Source organism: Oncorhynchus mykiss, chromosome 17, assembly GCF_057628025.1.
Source record: "Oncorhynchus mykiss isolate SJ-2025 chromosome 17, ASM5762802v1, whole genome shotgun sequence".
Lineage (NCBI taxonomy): Eukaryota > Metazoa > Chordata > Actinopteri > Salmoniformes > Salmonidae > Oncorhynchus > Oncorhynchus mykiss.
In genome coordinates, this window is record NC_143038.1 from 57,344,619 (window position 1) to 57,364,734 (window position 20,116).

The 20,116-nt window shown below is 41.7% G+C and overlaps 1 non-coding gene across 1 annotated transcript; it reads right to left on the reverse strand.

The window, feature by feature from the left end:
* Nucleotides 1-18,606: 18,606 nt before the first annotated feature.
* LOC118940656 (U7 small nuclear RNA) lies at nt 18,607-18,660 on the reverse strand. The gene has a single exon (XR_005037243.1). It is a non-coding gene; the product is annotated as a U7 small nuclear RNA (small nuclear RNA).
* Nucleotides 18,661-20,116: the final 1,456 nt, after the last annotated feature.

Here is a 20,116-nt window from a genome sequence, read left to right on the forward strand (position 1 = left end):
TCCTAAGCCAGGATTCAGACACGGCTAAGACATCTGGGTTGGAAGGGTGTGCTAAAGCAGTGAGTAAAACAAACTTAGGGAGTGGGCTTCTAATGTTAACATGCATGAAACCAAGGATGTTACGTTTACAGAAGTCAACAAATGAGAGTACCTGGGGGGTGGGAGTGGAGCTAGGCACTGCAGGACCTTGATTAACCTCCACATCACCAGAGGAACAGAGGAGAAGTAGGATAAGGGTACGGCTAAAGACTATACGAACTGGCCGTCTAGCACGTTCAGAACAGAGAGTAAAAGGAGCAGGTTTCTGGGCACGATAGCATAGATTCAAGGAATATTGTACAGACAAAGGTAAGGTAGGATGTGAGTGCATTGGAGGTAAACCTAGGCATTGAGTAATGAAGAGAGAGATATAGTCTCTAGAGATGTTTAAACCAGGTGATGTCATCGCATATGTAGGAGGTGGAACAACATGGTTGTTGGTTGAGGCATATTGACCAGGGCTAGAGGCTCTACAGTGAAATAAGACAGTAATCACTAACCAGGACAGTAATGGACAAGGCATATTGATATTAGAGAGAGGCATGCATGGCCAAGTGAACATATGGGTCCAGTGAGTGGTTGGGTTAGCTTGGGACACTGCGATTCAGACAGTTATGTTAGTGTTTAAATACTGGAGAGTTGAGACCAAATCACGGACGCTGGACAGAGTGGATTTCAGTTGTAACCAAAGACAGTTTTAATGAGTCAAAGATATCTTGTCCCGCAGTTTTACGTGCACGGATCTATTTCATATAACTCGGCAAGGAGTCAGGTGAAAAAGAGACCTTATACAATGGTTACATTCATTTTTATACATAGAATAAAGTAGGTGGAGTCTTGTCGTTTTATTCTTCTGACTGGTCACAAAGGGTTGGAGGCGGGCCTTGCTCTAGCCAGAGCGGGCCCCATTGGTGCACAGCAAAAGTCCTTTGCTCTTGGGACCCGACCAGTAGAGGGGGATGAGATGTGTGTTTATACAAGGAGATATTTGTGTGTCTGGAAATCTGATACCGGAGAGCAGAGGGGGTCGTGAAAGAAGAGAACAGAGGGGGTCAGTCTTATGGCTGGGTGTATGTGTTCTTGCGATGGAATGTCTTTGTTTATATGAGCTATGTGTATGAATATTTATATAACAGTTAGCAGGCTAACAAGCTAACAGTTAGTAGGCCGGAGCTAAACATGCTAGCAGCTAGTAGACCAGGGCAAGCTAGCAGTTAGCAGGCCGGGTTAGCAAGCAAGCAGTTAGTATGGGCTAGCAGTTAGTAGACCAGTGCAAGATAGCAGTTAGCAGACCGGGCAGGCAACCTAGCAGTTAGCAGACAAGGGCCCGGCAGTTTAGCAGTTAGCAGACCGGGTTAGCAAGCAAGCAGATAGCAGGGGCTAGAAAGTTAGCCTTTGGGGAGGGGACGTCGCGATGGGGGTAAGTCTGTTTTTGCCTCTTCTTGCGGTGACGTCGATAGACCAGTCGTGGAATTAGTAGGGTTCCAAGTAGCTCTAGGTAGCTAGCAGGCTGATATTGTAGCCCTGGAGTATGCTTCGGTGGTAGCACAGGTGCCCTGGCCGGGCTAGCTCAAGCTAAATTGGTGCTTGCTCTGGGATGGAAACGCTAGCCAGGAGTAGTCATCCGGGATTGCGGTCAGCTAGTTGTGAAGATCCAGATGAAAATGTTCAGTTTGCGGTAGGAATCCGGGGATAAAAAAAACAGGTCCATTATGCTCTGGTTAGAGTCACGTTGTTCGAACTGGTGAGAGCTTTCCGAGCAGAAGGTTAGCTGATGACCGCTGGCAATGGTTTGCTGACTGATATCTGGTAGTTAGCTGGCTAGTTTCAGTTGAGGGATTCCAGATTAGAAGTAAATATAAATACTTAAGGAAAACAAAGCAGATCCACGCCACATTCGGTGAGGCGGGTTGCAAGGGAGTATTTAGATGATGAGGTTTAGCAAAATATTTTAAAGGATATGCGACGAAAAATATGTAAAACGATATATACAAGGGACACGACAGGACAAAGACGTCTGACTGCTACGCCATCTTGGAATCATGTAGTAACCAAATAAGTGTTAAACAAATCACAATATATTTTAGATTTTAGATTCTTCAATGTAGCCACCCTTTGCCTTGATGACAGCTTTGCGCTCTTTTGGCATTCTCTCAACCAGCTTCACCCGGAATGCTTTTCGAACAGTCTTGAAGGAGTTCCCACATATCCTGAGCACTTGTTGGCTTTTCCTTCACTCTGCGGTCCAACTCATCCTAAATCATCTCAATATGGGTTGAGGTTCGGTGATTGTGGATGCCAGGTCATCTGATGCAGCACTCCATCACTCTCCCTCTTGGTCAAATAGCCCTTACACAGCCCGGAGGAGTGTTGCATCATTGTCCTGTTGAAAAACAAATGATAGTTCCACTACGCTCAAACCAGATGTGATGGCGCATCGCTGCAGAATGCTGTGGTAGCCATGCTGGTGAATTGTGCCTTGTCATTATTCTACAATGCGAAAAATTGTACAAAAAGAAAAACCCTTGAATGAGTAGGTGTGTCTACATTTTTGACTGGTACTGTATAAGGACCAGAAACAAAGTTTGTCCATTGATGAGTAGAAATAAAGAAAGTTACTGTGGAATGTTTTATTTAACCAAACAAATTCTTATTTTCAATTATGGCCTAGGAACAGTGGGTTAACTGCCTTGTTCAGGGGCAGAACAACAGATGTGTACCTTGTCAGCTCAGTGATTTGATCTTGCAACCTTTCAGTTACTAGTCCAACACTCTAACCACGAGGCTACCTGCCACCCCAATGTGACTGAAGTTCATAGGGATTTGTGCTTTTTGGTACATTTTGTAAATGTGAATGTAACTAAATCTCTCCTCTTAACCCACCTAGTGGTGATGATGGTGATGATGACAAACAGCAGCCTTAACATTTTTTCCCTCCCTCCCTCCCTCCCTCCCTCCCTCCCTCCCTCCCTCCCTCCCTCCCTCCCTCCCTCCCTCTTTTGCTCTCTGTGTTTTTTTCTGTATAGGTTGTTTTGAAAGAACCCTTGTATGAAGATGTCTGTGGCACAGTCACTTATCATCCAGGAGACAGTGTGTGAGTAATGGGTGTGACTAATGCTAGTTGGCATCTACCATTCGGGTCCTTCCCTGCCATAAGTCCCCTGCCACCCCTCAGGTACACCAGGGCGCTCTCAGCAGGTCTGAGTAATCACACACTTGCTCAGTTCTTCCCCCTCCTCAAGCAGCCAAACAACAGACTCCACACTGCTCCAGGTGATTCTAGCTAACCCAGCTTTGCCACCTCACTGCCGCCACACACTATGGTGCCATTGGAGTGCAGAGAGAGTGTGGGCTGAGTGCACTCACCTTCAGAGCTCTGGGTCAAGTGGTAAGAATTACATCGAACACTTTCCAAAGTGTCTGGGAATTTGCGCAACTCAAATAGTATGTTCAATCTCATTCATGAAATTGCCTGCAATTGGTATGACATTGTTTGCCTTGTATCAAAACATTTTACCTCTAAATTTCTCAACAAAGTTGACCTATAAGCTCAAGAGAAAGCATTGACAAGAGACATGCTCTTATGTGGTGCATGAAAGAAAAACTAGATGTACATTGGAAAGAAGAGATGATAAACTATTCCAGGATGTCAGTGTTGGCTTTAGATAAATAAGAGGGAGAAGTCTGGCTGAATCTCATACCTTTTTAGTGCTCTGCGATAAACCAAAATGTCTGGTTATTTTCTGTTTTTAAATAACTATTTGACAGATGTCAGTTCAATTATTTGAGTTCCATTTCAATTCCATTTTTTCTTTGAGCCCAATGCGCATTTTCTAATTGCAGTTTCTCTAGAAATAAATCAGATCAAGCCCATACTGTACGATGTGGTATGTGTACAGACAAGTGTAGGGCGTGAGATGCGGCTGAAAATGTTGTGGGTGGGGAAAGAATGAGAGAGGGCAGAGGAGGAGGCTTAGCTTGAAGCGCTGGGCATCTTGTTATGACATGCATTATCTGAATTATACCTACGGAGGAGCGGCTTCTACGGAGGAACTTTGAATGTCTTTGAACTTCTGATAGTTGGCTTAACGTTGGACTAGAGCTAACTAGCTAGCTAAAACTTGTGTGTGCAGAGCAGCACCACAATTAAAAACATGTCCTACATTTTTGTAATAAATCCTATGTGAATCGTGATAACTATTGTATACATTCTACTCTAATGAAAAATCACGACTCTGAATCACGACTTGTAACATCAGTAGGCTACAATAGCCTTTGCTTCGGAGACAGAGGGGCAGGTTGCCTACACATGCACACACACTGGCAAAAATGTTCAGCTGGGAGACATTCAATTTAGGGGGAATTGATCCTTGGGTCCTATCTGATTTTGATGTTGTTTTGAGTCTAAACTTTACAGACACATGAGCTGTATACCTGTTTGTGCTGTATGCTGTGTTACCACAGTCACATTATGTTAATGTAAAGTTTACCCATCATTGGAGGGGGAGGAGGGGGTAGCATGTCTGTGTTGCTAACATAACCCATCCAGAACAATTTACCATTGATCCAATAAATGTTTAAACCATAACATTGGTTGAAGGCAGAGAGTAGTTGTTCCTTTTCAACCATTGTATAGGCTTTAGGGTCTCAAAGTCAATTTGTCTATCATGTTTCTTACAAAGATATAAGATTCCAGTCTGTGCTTATCATGTTTATCAAAAAATGTGTTTTTCAATTAAACAATATACCTATGATCTCCATGCATAGAAAATAACGACATAACCCTCAGGTCATGGCATAATATCAATCTAAAGTTGTCAAAAGTAGTTAGGTTTGTTTTCCAGAGAGCCATTTGAAACGATGCAGGTGGATGTGTTTATTGTCAGAGTAGCCAGAGGCTCAGTCTGTCTGCCTCCAAGTCATTAGTGGAAGTTTGGCAGCATACATCCTTCAGCTGGAGTTACCATAAATTGCCTCTGAAATGGTTGGAGTGGATTTCGATAAGAGTTTTGTCCAAAACCGTTAACGGTACAGGTAGTTAAGTATGTGTGGGTTTGTGGATTTAGGCTGTGTTTTGGAAATATCCTCTGCTCATGTAGGCCTATGCCTCATATTGTTCTGTCTGTGGGTTGTATTGATTGTAAGGTAACCATGTAAAAAAAACTGCATCCACAGAACAAGCATGGGTCATGAATGCAAGGATAAAGAGAGTTAGCTTGAATAACCAAGACTGACTATATTGGGTTTCAATAGGGTGTTGATGACAGGGGAGCTCTTGGCAGGTCAATATTGAGAGTGAACTGTAGTAGTCCAAGCATGGTTTGGTGTTCAGAGCTATAGGCCTAAATGTTTACCAGAGTGAGAAGGAATATCTTTCCAACGTATTATAATGCACCATATAATGTATCCCACTGGACATGGAAGTCATTGTTTTCAACACTGTGATCATCTCTCATAGTCTTTGAAGCTGCACTGCTCATGGATACCTGTGGAGTGGGAGAGCATTCAAAGATATTATACCCAGTTAATATTCTTCTGTGTATGTGATACCTACACTCTTAGAAAAAGGGTTCCAAAAGAGTTATTTGCAGGAAAAGGGTTCTACTAAGAAACGTTTTGATCTGAATAACACTTTTTGGAAGACAAGGGTTCTTTGTAAGGCAAAGGGTTCTTCCTAGAACCCTTAACATCCTAAGAACTGTTTTAGGAAGGAACAGTTCTTTGATGATTCTTTGGAAGGCAGGAAGGGTTCTTTGGAAGGCAGGAAGGGTTCTTTGGAAGGTAAGAAGAGTTCTACATGGAACCATATTATTATTTCTCAGCATGCTCTATTGCATGGTGATTTTCTGAATTGTTTGTTTTAATATCTGTGTTTTTGCATGCATACTGTACACAAATATTAAGTAAACATGTAAAGTGTTTGTCCCATGTTACATGAGCTTAAATAAAATATCCCACAAAAAAGGTCCCACAAAAAGCTTATTTCTCTCACATTTTGTGCACAAATTTGTTTACATGCCTGTTAGTGAGCATTTCTCATTTGCCAATTTAATCCATCTATGTGATAGGTGTGGCATATCAATAAACTGATTCAACAGCATGATCATTACACAGGGGACAATAAAATGCCACTCTAAAATGTGCAGATTTGTGACAAAACACAATGCCACAGATATTTCTAGTCTTGAGGGTGCGTGCAATTGGTATGCTGACTGCAGGAAAGTTCACCATAGCTGTTGCCAGAGATGTTAATGCTCATTTCTCTACCATAAGCCTCCTCCATCATAATTTTAGAGAATTTGGCAGTACGTTCAACCGGCCTCACAACCTTGCCAGCCCAGGACCTCCATATCCGGTTTCTTCACCTACAGGATCCTCTGAGACCAGCCACTTGGACAGCTGATGAACCTGTGGATTTGCACTTCCAAAGAATTTCTGCACAGACTGTCAGAAAACATTTCAGGGAAGCTCATCTGCGTGCTTGTCGTCTTCGCCAGGGTCTTGACCTGACTGCAATTCGACTTTGTAACTGAAATGCTCACCTTCGATGGCCACTGGCATGCTGGAGAAGTGTGCTCTTCATGGATGAATCTCTGTTTCAGCTGTACCGTGCAGATGGCAGTACGGCTTCGTGTGGGCGAGCGGTTTTCTGATTTCAACGTTGTGAACAGAGTGCCTCATGGAAGTGGGGGGGTTATGGTATGGACATGCATAAGCTACGGACAACGAACACAATTGCATTTTAGCAATGGCAATTTGAATGCACAGAGATACCGTGACGAGACCCTGAGGCCCATTATCGTGACATTCATCTGCCACCATCAGCATGATAATGCACGGCCCCATGTCGCAAGGATCTGTACACAATTCCTGGAGGCTGAAAATGCCCCAATTCCTCCATTGCCTGCATACTCACCAGACCTGTCAGACATTGAGCATGTTTGGGATGCTCTGGATCAATGTGTATGACATCATGTTCCAATTCCCACCAATATCCAGCAACTTCGCACAGCCATTGAAAAGGAGTGGGACAACATTCCACAGGCCACAATCAACAGCTTGATCAACTCTATGCGATGTGTCGCGCTGCATGTGGCAAATGGTGGTCACACCAGATACTGACTGATCCACACCTCTATTTTTTTGTATCTGTGACCAACAGATGCATATCTGTATTCCCAGTCATGTGAAATCCATAGATTAGTGCCTAATGAATTTGTTTCAGTTGACTGACAGTAAAATCTTTGAAAATGTTGCATGTATATTTATGTTGATTGGTTGATACATTTTATGCTACAGAAATATAAATAGCATGCCTTTTTCTAAACTAATCCAATCTATTAGTATTTGGACTTATTGCACCCGTTACTGAGATGGTCGTTCCAGTTTAGATGATTGAGGTAGTCTCAGTATTCAATCTTCCCTACCCTGGCAGTCATTCTGAATCCAGCTTGCAGGTGATAAAAATTCCACTTGTTGGATATCCTAACTCTGGCTGGATTCCAATAGGAATGAAACATCACTTTGCAAGCCAGCATAATGTGACTAGCATGCCTGATGTGGCCTACGTTACATATACACAATAATTTATCTCGAATTCTGTGCACAAATTTGTTTACATTGCTGTTAGTAAGCATTTCTCCTTTGCCAAGTTAATCCATCCACCTGACAGGTGTGGCATATCAAGAAGCTGATTAAACAGCATGATCATTGCATGATCATTACTCCTGCAGAGGAGTACATTTCTGAGTGCATGTAATTCAGTTTCACTGGCAAAAACTCAGCAAAAAAAGAAATGTCCCTTTTTCAAGACCTTGTCTTTCAAAGATAATTTGTAAAAATCCAAATAACTTCACAGATCTTCATTATAAAGGGGTTTAACACTATTTCTCATGCTCGTTCAATGAATTATAAACAATTAATAAACATGCACCTGTGGAATGGTCGTGAAGACACTAACAGCTTAGACACGTAGGCAATTTAGGTCACACTTAGGACACTAACGACGCCTTTCTACTGACTCTGAAAAACACCAAAAGAAAGATGCCCAGAGTCCCTGCTCATCTGCGTGAACGTGCCTTAGGCATGCTGCAATGAGGCATGAGGACTGCAGATGTGGCCAGGGCAATAAATTGCAATGTCTGTACTGTGAGACGCCTAGACAGCACTATGAGGAGACAGGACAGACAGCTGATCGTCCTCGCAGTGACAGACCACGTGTAATAACACCTGCACAGAATCGGTACATCCGGACATCACACCTGCGGGATGGGTACAGTATGGCAACAACAACTGCCACACCAGGAATACACAATCCCTCCATCAGTGCTCAGACTGTCAGCAATAGGCTGAGAGAGGCTGGACTGAGGGCTTGTAAGCCTGTTGTAAGGCAAGTCCTCACCAGACATCACCGGCAAAAACGTCGCTTACGGGCACAAACCCACCGTCGCTGGACCAGACAGGACTGGCAAAAAGTGCTCTTCACTGACGAGTCGCGGTTTTGTCTCACCAGCGGTGATGGTCAGATTCCTGTTTATCGTTGAAGGAATGAGCGTTACACCGAGGCCTGTACTCTGGAACAGGATCGATTTGAAGGTGGAGGGTCCATCATGGTCTTGGGCGTTGTGTCACAGCATCATCGGACGGAGCTTGTTGTCATTGCAGGCAATCTCAACGCTGTGCATTACAGGGAAGACATCCTCCTCCCTCATGTGGTACCCTTCCGGCAGGCTCATCCTCACATGACCCTCCAGCATGACAATGCCACCAGCCATACTGCTCGTTCTGTGCATGATTTCCTGCAAGACAGGAATGTCAGTGTTCTACCATGACCAGCGAAGAACCCGGATATCAATCCCATTGAGCACGCCTGGGACCTGTTGGATCAGAGGGTGAGGGGAAGGGCCATTCCCCCCAGAAATGTCCGGGAACTTACAGGTGCCTTGGTGGAAGAGTGGGGTAACATCTCACAGCAAGAACTGGCAAATCTGGTGCAGTCCATGAGGAGATGCACTGCAGTACTCAATGCAGCTGGTGGCCAGACCAGATACTGAATGTTACTTTTGATTTTGACCCCCCCCCCCCCCCCCCCCCTGTGTCTGTGGAACTTGTTCAGTTTATGTCTCAGTTGTTGAATCTTGTTATGTTCATACAAATATTTACACATGTTTAGTTTGCTGAAAATTAACACCGTTGACAGTGAGAGGACGTTTTTTTTTGCTGAGTTTAGCACGTTTTATGGATTGTCTTAAACTGCAGTTATTTATGTTTGACATAATATAAACATGGGACTGGGATTTCAAACATATTCATTCATCATCATCATTAGCTTCTACCAGGTCTTCCTCACATTTTTTTTTCACGTGGTTTCTGTCTTTGGGAAAAGCCTCTACCAACCATTGATACAGTTTGTAAATCAACTTTGGAGAATTGTCAGACTGCCTTAAAATAGCATCTGGTTTGTCCAGTGTTTGCTGCAGAGACCATCACAGACTGGTCTTCCCAGGCTGCCTGACCCTGTCACCTTCTGATCCTCCTAAAATGAGGCATGACAAAGAATTACCTTTGTGTACATTTATACATTATTTTATCCAAGAATAGAATCAATGGTTCAATAATTGAAATAATCATTATTCCCCGATCCCACTCTGTAGCTTTAAGATGCTGTACTGTAGGTCTACCCATCAATTCAAGATGGAACTAAGTATCATTCACTGATATTGTTAATATATGGCCAAATTCACCTCAGCTCCGTAGATTGGTGTTCCCTGGCTTTCTGACCCTGCTGGGACCCCTGTCACCGTCTATCTGATCCTGCTAAGCCATGTTGAGCATAGTATTGTATACTGACTGTGCACTGTGCATTCCCGCTGGATGCCTGCCAAAGATCATTGCTGCATGGACTGCGTGTGGGAGCAGGGGGTCAGACAGATGATTTTGGGATGAAAATATTTTGTTGTTCCACAGATTATTTGGAAAAGGTCCTCTTTCTGCTTTGTATGTGGTATCCTACCTATTGTATTAAAAGCACATATTTTTTGCACTATTCACACTCAGAATTCGCTGCTTCAAATTCAGAAACCTAGCTACCTCTCCTAGTTGGGTTCAAGTGTGCCTAGTATGTGTGGTCTCATTGAAATCGAGTAGGCTGCCTTCATGGGTGGAGAATCACGTGGCAGTTAACTTAAATACAAACGTATATATGACTAGACAGTAGTTTACTACAATGTCTATAAATAAATATTGATAATAATAAAATGTAATCATCATTGAAAAGGAAAAGGCATAATGCGCACATAGATCAGGCTATGGTGAGCGAGCGTTGCACCTTTTCATTTTTAAAAAGTATTAATTACCCATTTATTTGTCTCTACCTGCAAATCATTTTCCTAAAAGTTAGGCTATATCCTATAAGCCTTTGCAAAACGTAGCTAGTGTCGCTGTCATCATTCTTGCTGCTTCAAGTTCAGTAGCCATACCTGCGCAATCAGGTGTGTGTTTGGTCTCAATTAAATAGAGTAGACTTTAACCTATGCATTGACGGAGAAGCATGTGACTGTTATCTTTCCAAGGAAATGTACTTCCTATGATTAGGCTATAGTTTACAACATTGCCTAGAAAGGCCTAAATATTGATCATCCATATTTCTCTGTCTGAAAATCTTCCTGCTCGTAAAAGGTAGGCTATAAAAATAGCTCAAGAGAAAGTGCAAGTCTCTCCAACTCTGCTCTCTTCAAAATACATCTACCATGTTGGCTGATGTAGCCCAGTAATGCAGATAGACTAAGATAAAAGATAAGTGCCATGTGAGAAACTCAACCTATTTAACCTATTTCTTAAGTTATTTTTGCACATTTTATAATGCTTATACGGTGCAAAATGGCTGGGACCATAGCTGGCAAGTGAGCTGCTTCTGTCACGACTTCCGCCGAAGTCGGTCCCTCTCCTTGTTCAGGCAGTGTTAGGCGGTCGACGTCACCGGCCTTCTAGCCATCATTGATACATTTTTCATTTTCCATTGGTTTTGTCTTGTCTTCCTTCACACCTGGTTCCAATCCCATCAATTACATGTTGTGTATTTAACCCTCTGTTTCGCCTCATGTCCTTGTTGGAGATTGTTTGATTGTGTGTGATGTGCATGTATATTATGTTGGTGTGTGACGGGTTTTGTACCCATTTTTGTTGTTTTGTAAAATTTGGTTTTTGGAGTACTATCAGCATTTATTAAACAACTCCGTTTTTACCAAGTTCGTTCTCTTGCGCCTGACTTCCCTGCCACCAACACGCACCCAGTACATGCTTCACATATGCTTAAAATTATATTGTTAAAATAATTGCGGGACTGCAGTTTCTTTTGGGACCAGTTCTTGCGGTAGCAGGTGGGAGTCGGACAGAAAGTTTGCTGGTGCAGGCAGGAGCAGGATGAAGAAATCGATCCAGGGCAGTCCTCTACTATGCAACATGACAGTGAAGCCTGTAAAGTTAAATCTATTTATTACTGTGTCAGTGTGAAAAGTAGGGAAATAACTCGGGAAACTGACAGATCAATAATGTTACATTGCATTACTGAGTAATAACTTTCATTGCACTGAAAAAATGGCACAATAAATTAAATCAAATCAAAGTTTATTTGTCATGTGCGCCGATTACAACAGGTATAGATAGACCTTACAGTGAAATGCATACTTACAGGCTCTAACCAACAGTGCAAAAAAGGTATTAGGTGAACAATAGTTAAGTAAGGAAATAAAAACAACAGTAAAAGACAGTGAAAATAACAGTAGCGAGGCTGTATGCAGGCACCGCTTATTTGGGCTGATTGAGGTAGTATGTACATGTAGATATGGTTAACGTGACTATGCATATATGATAAAAAGAGAGAAGCAGTAGCGTAAAAGATGGGTTGGTGGGTGGTGGGTGGCGGGTGGCGGGACAAAATGCAGATAGCCCGGTTTGCCAATGTGCGGGGGCACTGGTTGGTCGGGCCCCTTGAGGTAGTATGTACATGAATGTATAGTTAAAGTGACTATGCATATATGATAAACAGAGAGTAGCAGCAGTGTAAAAGAGGGGTTGAGGGGGAGGGGCACACAATGCAAATAGTCTTGGTAGCCATTTGATTACCTGTTCAGGAGTCTTATGGCTTGGGGGTAAAAACTGTTGAGAATACTTTTTGTCTTTACTGCTTGCCATGCAGTAGTAGAGAGAACAGTCTATGACTGGGGTGGCTGAGGTCTTTGACAATTTTTAGGGCTTCCTCTGACACCGCCTGGTATAGAGGTCTTGAATGGCAAGCAGCTTAGCCCCAGTAATGTACTGGCCCGGACACACTACCCTCTGTAGTGCCTTGCGGTCAGAGGCCGAGCAATTGCCGTACCAGGCAGTGATGCAATCATGCTCTCTGTTGCTGCTGTAGAACCTTTTGAGGATATGAGGACCCATGCCAAATCTTTGGGTCCTGAGGGGGAATAGGCTTTGTTGTGTCCTCTTCACGACTGTCTTGGTGTGTTTGGACCATTCTAGTTTGTTGTTGATGTGGACACCAAGGAACTTGAAGCTCTCAACCTGCAGCCCTGTCGATGAGAATGGAGTGTTCTGTCCTCCTTTTCCTGTAGTCCACAATCATCTCCTTACTCTTGGTTACGTGGAGTGATAGGTTGTTATTCTGGCGCCACGTGGCCAGGTCTCTGACCTCCTCCCTATAGGCTGTCTCGTCATTGTCGGTGATCAGGCCTACCACTGTTGTGTCGTCTGCAAACGTAATGATGGTGTTGGAGTCGTGTCTGGCAATGCAGTCGTGGGTGAACAGGGAGTACAGGAGGGGACTGAGCACGCACCCCTGAGGGGCTCCAGTGTTGAGGATCAGCGTGGAAGATGTGTTGCTACCTACCCTCACCACCTGGTGTTCGGCCCATCAGGAAGTCCAGGATCCAGTTGCAGAGGGAGGTGTTTAGTCCCAGGATCCCTAGCTTAGTGATGAGCTTTGAGGGCACTAAGGTGTTCAACGCTGAGCTGTAGTCAATTAATAGCATTCTCACGTAGGTGTTCCTTTTGCCCAAGTGGGAAAGGGCAATGTGGAGTGCAATAGAGATTGCGTCATCTGTGGATCCGTTTGGGCGGTATGCAAATTGGAGTGGGTCTAGGGTTTCTGGGATGATGGTGTTGATGTGAGACATTACCAGCCTTTCAAAGCACTTAATGGCTATGAATGTGAGTGCTATGGGTCTGTAGTCATTTAGGCAGGTTGGCTTAGTGTTCTTGGGCACAGGGACTATGGTGGTCTGCTTGAAACATGTTGTTATTAGATTCAATCAGGGACATGTTGAAAATATCAGTGAAAACACCTGCCAGTTGGTCAGCACATACCCGGAGCACACGTCCTGGTAATCCGTCTGGCCCTGCAGCCTTGTGAATGTTGACCTGTTTAAAGGTCTTACTCAAGTTGGCTACGGAGAGGGTGATCACACAGTCGTCCGCAACAGCTGATGCTCTCATGCATGCCTCAGTGTTGCTTGCCTCGAAGCAAGCATAGAAGTGATTTAACTCGTCTGGTCGGCTCGTATCACCGGGCAGCTCGTGGCTGTGCTTCCCATTGTAATCTGTAATAGTTTGCAAGCCCTGCCACATAAGACGAGCGTCGGAGCCAGTGTGTTACGATTCAATCTTAGCCCTGCATTGATGCTTTGCCTGTTTGATGGCTCAATGGAGTGCATAGCAGGATTTCTTATAAGCTTCCGGGTTAGAGTCCCGCACCTTGAAAGAGGCAGCTCTACCCTTTAGCTCAGTGCGAATGTTGCCTGCAATCCATGGCTTCTGTTTGGGGTATGTATGTACAGTCACTGTGGGGACGACGTCCTCAATGCACTTATCAATAAAGCCAGTGACTGATGTGGTGCACTCCTCAATGCCATCGGAAGAATCCCAGAACATGTTCCAGTCTGTGATAGCAAAACAGTCCTGTAGTTTAGCATCTGCTTCATCTGACCACTTTTTTATAGACCGAGTCACCGTATGGGCATCAATTGTAATGGGTATTTTTATGTTTTTGCTTTTCTTATAACTAATTTCTGTGTTCTATTAATGTGCTTTTCCATTTTCTGTGTTCATGCAAGTGGCTGACTGAACGAATCCTCACTATTAGTAGCTGCAATTTGGCAGTAAACCCAGACCTTCTTTTGAGAATGAGAATGAAAGATCTCAGTTTCAAGGTCTCAGCTTAGAGAGAAGAAGCCTCATCAGGTATTGGTCTGTCACATGTTTTGAACCAGTATTGGTCGTTCACATGAATGAAACAAAACGGTAATGATGAATTAAATATGATAAATCAGGCAAATATAACTTGTTTGTGCATAGCCGTATATAAGACAACTGCTGGGATTGCCCAGGCAGAGCTCCAGATTGACATGTGTACTATGGTGAATTGAGTTGGTTGGAACCTCTCCAGCATGCTGACAATAAAGAATGATTAATTTAAGATTGACTGAGTGTCCCAGTGTAAGAATTTCCACGACACAATCTTCAATCATTTGGCCCATGGTTTCATCATTTGATTCAGGTCTAGTGTGACTGAGTCAAAAAGAATAGCTACGGTTTGCCAACATTTGGCCAGCTCTCTCTCTAACTGTACATCAAATGGCGAAAGCTAGTTTGTTTATTTCTGTTGAAATGGGACAAAACAATGGCAACAAAACATGTCCATACAAACGGCAGCTGTTACATAGTAATAATAGCCACATATCGCCATCTGACAGACATCTAGAGGCTGGATGTGGTAGCTATTAGCTAGTGTAGCTAATTAATTCACCTCAGTCGAGAGGGATGACACATTAGCTAACGTTGCAAGTCAGTTACAATACTAGCTCAGCACTGTGAATAAACACTAGGTAGGTTTTTTCTGTTAAGTTAAACAGCAGTTACCTTGCCAGCTACATCAGTCAAATAAAGAGTAGCCAGTTTCTTCTCTGATTGCTTTTACAACTCGGTGAAAGAGCACAACACATATACACAACAACACATATACACAGAACTATGCTCAACTCTCGCGTGCAGGTCCAACCAACCTTCCAGAAGCTTGACCTTCACTTAGCTTGTGGTTTCCTTGCAGTCCTAAATCCAACAGGTTGAACACTCGAAACAGCCTACCACCGCTCTGGTCCTAAAGCTCACAGTTGTCGCTTTTTATATCACATTGTAATGATAAAACTGTGGGGGACAAAAATGCAAATTCAGAATGTGAAGGGGACATGATCCCCCATCCCCAGTGAAAGTTGGGCCCCTGACTACTGGATCCAGGCACAATTGTCTTCACGGTCAAAACGAATGAGAGATCAAAATATTATGGACATTCTTAAGGGACACCTTTTTTCAAGCACTTGGGTGTTTGTTGCATCGCATGTGCTATCACAACAGCTGTTTGACACTTGAATGTAATTCGGAAAATTCCTTCCTAGATCAGATGATGATGTGTGAAATTATCATGCAGTAACTAATCAGCTAGACACCAAATGCACATCCCATAAGTATTTTGCATAATTTTATTGAAGAACTACATTATTCACAGTATTTATTTAGGTTTTAAGTATCAAGGTTAGAAGCATTAGATTTTGCAATCACATTTATTATTTTGGATTTGTGTGCTGTTTTCACCCCATAACATACATAAGAAGACACAAAATGTTACGTGTAGTTACACTGCATTTCTGAGATCTCTATACAAAAAAAAACTGACAGCTGCTGTAGATCCAGGATTTCAATGTCTCATTTAACTGAGTCATGCTTATTGATGTTATAACAACAATTTACACTGCCATAAATGCAAGGACAGAAAGTAATGTTTTATGTCACACGACTTTGGACAAAACTGCCAAGACACCAACCATGATAAAGGATTAAGGTTTTAAATAAACTTGTGAATTTTAATCCCTCCTTATATCTTAATGTAATGACATGAATTATTATCAATGACTTATCAACAGCTGGAACAAGTTGTCCAGTGTAGGAAATCCTCACTGGTATACCCTAATTTATAGGAAGACCCATATACAGGTTGTGTCTGCTATGCCTGAATGAAGTGGATTTGCTACGGGTGTTTTCTGGGCCCCTAATCTAATTTGTAGTCAATGAAATAAACATATCTAGGCGATTGGACACAGTTCATTTTGAAGAGTGCAAATAAAAAAAATGGTATAACAGGATATGGAGAGCTGGTCTTGCATAGCCTACAGAGATTTTAGCATGTACTCCCAGGGCTTGCTGTCCACATAAACAAAATATTTCTTCCAGACAACCAATGAAGTGTCAAAGTTTCTGATGCATGGAAATAAGGCAATAGATTGATTGGGATTTATATTCCTGCTTCTTTCTCTGTCTAACTCTGTCCATGTATCTCTTTCTGAGGTGTACACTAGTATGAGCTGTATTGACCACATCTACGTCCTAAGTTATCAAGATTTTAAACAGTCAGAGTTAAAGGAATGACCCAGCATTTATTGTATGAGCAGGTGTAGCTCCAGCATAGCAGAGGTATTGTATTAGAGCAGTATAAAGCTGTCACTGATAATACCCTAACCATACTATCAAAAGGACATTTGTTTTTAAGGTTACCTTGGAAGATGACCCGTGGTTGGCTCTGGGAGAAGAATCAATGTGACCGAACAAAATGTTCCTCTGCTGAAAAGGGTCTCTAATAATGTCCACATTGACCGTCATGTCTTTGAGTGAGTCCGTGATTTACAGAGACCAATAGGAGTGCACCTGTATTTATTTCGTAATAACCTTGGAATGGTATACTAAAACAATTCTATAACTTCATGCCGTTTAGGAGTTCTTGAATTACGGTGGCATTTGAGCAAGGCATTTTTTAAATGTATTTAAATGTAAATACATGTATTTAAATGTATTTAAATGTAATTATAGCTTTTTTTCAATACCATTATAATAACATTGTGACACCAGAGTAATTTCACCAATGATGGTAACACCAATGAGAATGTTTAGGTAAATTAGGATTTTCTGAATTGGAGGCTGCACATGCTCAAATCTAAGGTCATCAATCCTTTAAAAATTATTTACTAATGACTTTAGTAAATTAAAATAGACCCCTCCTCCGATAACAGTTAGCCACTGGAGAGAATGCTCAAGGTCCTTGTATATCGTTGTAATGAGTGATTTTTAAGGTGGTAACACCAATTGCATAAAACTGAGGGACACATTATACTAGTAAAAATATATAATTTTAATTGCCTTCTTTTTTCCGTTGATCTACACAATATATTAAATACCTTTGTTCACTTTCTAGCATTCAAAATAATAGATAGCTATCTCTAAATCCCCAAAACATGTCACTATAGCTCAACAAGCTTCCCCTAAATACCTTAAACAGTTTTTTAATTTAATGCCCTCTCTGGGGTAGGCGGGACGCTTGCGTCCCACATGGCCAATAGCCAGGGAAAATGCAGAGCGCCAAATTCAAATACATTTCTATAAAAATCTAACTTTCATTAAGTTACACATGCAAGATAGCAAATTAAAGCTACACTCGTTGTGAATCCAGCCGACATGCCAGATTTCAAAAAGGTGTTTCGGCGAAAGCATTAGATGCTATTATCTGATGATAGCACACCAGTAAACAATTAGAGTAGCATATTTCAACTCTGCAGGCTCGACAAAAAAACACAGAAATAAAATATAAATCATGCCTTACCTTTTGAAGAGCTTCTTTTGTTGGCCCTCCTATATGTCCCATAAACATCACAAATGATCCTTTTGTTCAATTAATTCCGTCTATATATGTATATCCAAAGTGACGTTTGTTCTGAGCTTTGGTACTTCTTCATTACACAAAGGAAAAACCTCAACCAATTTATACAAACTGGTGACATCCAGTGGAAGCGGTAGGAACTGCAGGAAAGTCGATTAGAATTCTGGATTCCCCATGAAAACATATTAAAAAGACAAACTTAAAAAAGAAAATCTGAACGGTTTGTCCTCGGGGTTTCGCCTGCTAAATAAGTTCTGTTATACTCACAGACATGATTCAAACAGTTTTAGAAACGTGCGAGTGTTTTCTATCCAATACTAATAATAATATGCATATATTAGGATCTGGGACAGAGTACGAGGCAGTTCAGTTTGGGCACACTATTTATCCAAAAGTGAAAATGCTGCCCTCTTCCCCAAACAGGATAAGAACAAGTTATTTTTGTTCAATGACAGCCTAGGAACAGTGGGTTAACTGCCTTGTTCTGGGTCAGAAGGACAGATTTGTACCTTGTCAGCTTAGGGACTTCATCTTGCAACCTTTTGGTTACAAGTCCAACACTCTAACCACTAGGCTACCTGCTGCCCCTGCAAGCATAAAGGTTTGCAGTATAAAGGACTTTTTTTTATCATTGATTAACAGTTCAATATAAACAAAAACATGAAAAACATGAAAAACATGCCCACATGAAAAAATACTATAGTGTTTTTGCAGGCTGTAGTATACTGTAGTATTTACTGTAGTGTTTTGCAGACATTACTGAAGTATTTACTATAGTGTTTTGGTTTCATTATCTTTGACATAGAAATGCAGGCTTTCTCCTTGAGAAAACCTACTGGAGAAATACAAAAAAAAAAACATTTTCTGTAACCTGTTGGGAACACAATATATAGTCTATAATTGGAATGTAGGTTTTAACTTATGGGTGGAACAAAATTGGATATGGCTGAGGGGAATGGGCAGGGTATCTGCAAATTTATTTACTATAGTAAAAAAAAGTGTAGTGTTTTTGCGGACTTTACTGTAGTATTTACTACAGTGTTTTTTTGCGGATAATATTGTAGTATTTATTATAGTATTCTAGCGTATACTAAAAAATTCTATAGTAGGCACTACATGATTGAGGGATACTATAGTGTGTACTATACAGTAGTATTCTACAGTATACTACCGTTTACTACAGAATTATATAGTAATTACTTTCGTATTCTGTAATAAACTGTAGTATTTTGTCATGTGGGTGATGTGTTTTTCATGGTTGCTAAGGGATGCAAATGTCACCAGAATTCAAGAACGACCCATTTACAACAATACACTGTAACATGAAAATTAAATTCCAATTTATCTCTGATTTATCACTGAACCGATCAGCAAGGGAGGGTGCTATGGAAATTGGTCTATTGCTTCCGCTCACTCCCCATAAAGGTAATGGTATTATCCCAAGATTCTCTTGCTCGACTGGAACATCCTGTCTTTTTCGCTCTGTAAATGCTTATGAACAAAAAAGCGTAATTTGTGAGATGAAATTATTTTTGTTTTCGTGGTTACTGGCCATATGTTTGACGGAATATCGATTCAAGAGCATTAGAAATAAAAAAGGAAAACATTTGGTTCCAGATTAATAAATTAATCTGATGAAGTTGAACATCTGAAGCTCTGTTCTGTAAATCCAACCATGCATCCATATTCTCCTGCTTACTGTCACTGCTCTTACTGATTAAATTAAAAGTGTCGGACGATTGACACACATGTAAATTCCTCTGGCTGTCTTAGTTAGCAAGCAGAACATTCAACAATTGTCTCAGAAGGCTTAATATTCTACCTCGTGGGCCAACATTGCTGTCATTTACTGTCAGAATAAAGCACTCTGTCCTAGAATTAGTGTGTGCATGTGTGTGCGTGTGTGAGTGAGTGAGTGTGTGTGAATGTGAATGAGTGAAGCTGCTGAAATAGGGTTTTACTGTTTGTAGGTTTTCCCACGCTCTGGACCTCTCAGCTTGATAAATACATACATGCATTGTTAAGAGAATAGATGTTTCCATTCTCCATAACAGCTTCCCACTGTCCATGTACCCAACAAGAATATTAACACACCATTGTCTCTTTGGCTCCTCCTGCTGTCTGTGCACATTGAAGGTTATTAACTGCATTTAAAGTGTATTATACAGGGGACTTTCCCTGATTCATTTACTTTCTGTCAATAATTCACAATAACATAAACATTTGAGAATGTTGATGTTACACTAATTGACATAAACCAGTTTCACCTGTATCAAGCACACGATAGTTCAATAATCTCTGTTTGTGACAGAGACAGGA